Source organism: Amblyomma mixtum, chromosome 6, assembly GCF_055824585.1.
Source record: "Amblyomma mixtum isolate Tamu chromosome 6, ASM5582458v1, whole genome shotgun sequence".
Taxonomy (NCBI): domain Eukaryota; kingdom Metazoa; phylum Arthropoda; class Arachnida; order Ixodida; family Ixodidae; genus Amblyomma; species Amblyomma mixtum.
The window spans coordinates 160514713-160517374 of NC_143017.1; the positions used below are offsets into that span (position 1 = coordinate 160514713).

General features: G+C 44.3%; 1 long non-coding RNA gene across 1 annotated transcript; it reads right to left on the reverse strand.

The window, feature by feature from the left end:
- Positions 1 to 730: 730 nt before the first annotated feature.
- LOC149340991 (uncharacterized) lies at positions 731 to 2422 on the reverse strand. The gene is made up of 2 exons (XR_016283375.1): positions 2305 to 2422; positions 731 to 798 (listed from the first exon to the last, which is right to left on the reverse strand). It is a non-coding gene; the product is annotated as an uncharacterized LOC149340991 (long non-coding RNA).
- Between the last annotated feature and the right edge of the window lie 240 nt (positions 2423 to 2662).

A 2662-nucleotide genomic window follows, 5' to 3' on the forward strand; every position in this document is an offset into this window, starting at 1 on the left:
TTGTACGGCAGGTGCTGCCATCGGGCGATCCAGGTTGCTCTTCTCGAGCAGCCTTTCACAATTAATTGAGCTGCCGCCTGACACGGTGGACAGGCTGCTCATTTTCACCTGCCCACTCGGTGGGTGGGTAAGCAGCCTACCACAAAATCGGCTTCAGACAGACAAACACAGAACGGCTAAATGCGGGGAATGGCCTCTATAAGTGCTAGCGCATTAAAAAAAAAAACATCAGGCCCGCGGCAGGTCAAGAAACCTTCGATATTTACCATAACGAAACGCTGACAACCAAAAATCAAACAGGCAGAACCGTTGCTGTAGACATCGGCGCCATTTTCATCGGATATTCTGTTCGTCAACTTCCCAGATAACCAGGTGGTATCCTCTGGACATCCAGTTGATATCGCCCTGAAGATATCAGATATCCATATGATGTCCATTAATACCCACATGATGTCCACTGGACATCCTCTGGACAGGTGTTTTGACACAAAGTGGCAATCCACAGAATGTCCTAGGGAGACCCAATAAGATGGCGAGAGGATATCCTGTCAACATCTTCAGTACATATTTTAAGTTTCCTTGCGATGTCTTACTGACATCTCCTTTCAGTCTTCTGGGTGTCCAGAATGACAGTTATTCCCACTGAACATTAAATATGCATGCACCTTGAACACCCCTTCGAATTTAGGCAGTTGCTTCATGCACATATAAAAAACTTGAACTGACAAGCTATCTTTTTTGAAATTTTTATTTCAAAAATGCTTGGTCCATTTCTCTTCATTCACCACTTCCAGTGAGCTGTGAAAATAAGAAAAAGCATAAATTGATGACAAGTATACCATGGAGCAGTTTTCATGCCCACACAAGTGAACAAAAAACTTAAGTACTGCACAAGACTGCTGGGCTAATCATGGTAAGGTTGGATATTAGAGAAGCTACACATGTGGCCAGAGTTAATGCCACAAATATTAACAAGGCACAGCCAAAAAGAACCCTTCCGGGATGATGAGAGCACCTGTTATCAGGGGCCACCTTAATAGAACACATTGGAGGCAACAAGGCATCAAAAAGTGCATGAATGAGTTGGTTAAACGTTAACGCTGGCCACTGGTTAATGCTGGCCACTTATTATGTATGTTAGTTCAAATAGGAAAGACGTTAAAGAGAAAAAAATGAAGACATTGAGGAGAATAAAGTTGTTCAAGCCAAAAGACTTTGAACTGAAACACTAATTTGATGAAACAGTGATGAGGAAAGTACTTGCAGGAGTCAAGGGCAGGCAAAAGTGGTTGTTATAGCTGCCTTGGGAGAATTTCATGAAAAACCTCGGGTAGGTAGAAAAACTCGGCGGGCTTTGGTAATCATGTTTGTGCAGCATTGAAAGAAAAAAAATGGAAAAAAGTAGCTGGTCCCTACACAGGGTTTTGGTAATCATGTTCGTGAAGCATTAAAAGCAAAAAAAAGACATGAAGAAAGTAGCTGGTCCCTACACAGAATCATGTTCGTGCAGCATTAAAAGCAAAAAAAAAAAGAGAAAAAGTAGCTGGTCACTACACAGAATCCATCTGAGCAACATCCCTACACGGCAAAGCAGGAGCCAAGGCGTGTCAAACGTTGTATGACAGTATGGAAGCAAGGGAAAGTAGTATATATGACTACACAAAAGCAAAACAACAAAGATATCAACCTCACCAAGCCAGCGAAGGCAATGACTGAACAAGTGTTGGCATGCCCAAGATAAACCAGGTAAAAGCAGCACTTTATAAAGAAGACTGTTGGAATTACATAAGTCACACACTATGAAGAATATACAAAATTTGCCGCTCTTCAGGCACAGTCACACACAACGACAACACGCTGCATACGCAAGAATTGTTACTTTGCTAATCGCTGCAATGTCAGACATTCCAATACTTTGTATCCACAATACTGTCTTCGCTGTTCTAATCGTTGCAACGCTCAGTCGTAAACACAAAGACACAAGCCCCTTGCGTTTCGTGTGCGCCATCGATCACTACAGAACTGGATGGAACGCTTAGATCGGCGCTGGGTGCACTGGATTGCTTCTCTGAACGCCCAACAAAAGCGGATTCGCAACCGGGTGATGCGCCAAGATCACACGTGTTTTCAAACAGAACTCGCGTTGCTGGCTCGCGCTGCTGCGTCGCATTCCCGCTGCCTTCAAACAGTGAAAATGATTTTTTAGCTATTCTTCTACTAACACGAACTTGCTACGATTTGTGCTTCATTTTAGGCATGGTGAGAAATGCGTACTAAGACCAAAATCAGGAAACAAGCCCTTACCTCTCACATGCGCCGCCGCCGACTTCGAAAAGCAATGGACGAACTACAGGCATACAGGCCAGGCCAGCCAGGCGCTGCACAGGCCGTGGTGGTGCCGCATTTACAGCACATGCCCCTAGATTGCGTATTAAATTCAATTTCTGAGTTTATTAACTGAAAGAAATTTCCGTGCTAAGTTTGCTCAAATACTTTACCATTTCGTGTATTACACCGTGATTTTCAACGCAACAACTTTGAGTGCGGCAAAATAAAGATGGCGACGACGGCGGTAACGGCGGCGTACGGGTAGGGTCCCTAGCAAGTATTTCTAGGGACCCTAGTACGGGACAGCCAGGGACAGCACTTTGGGAGAGCTTCG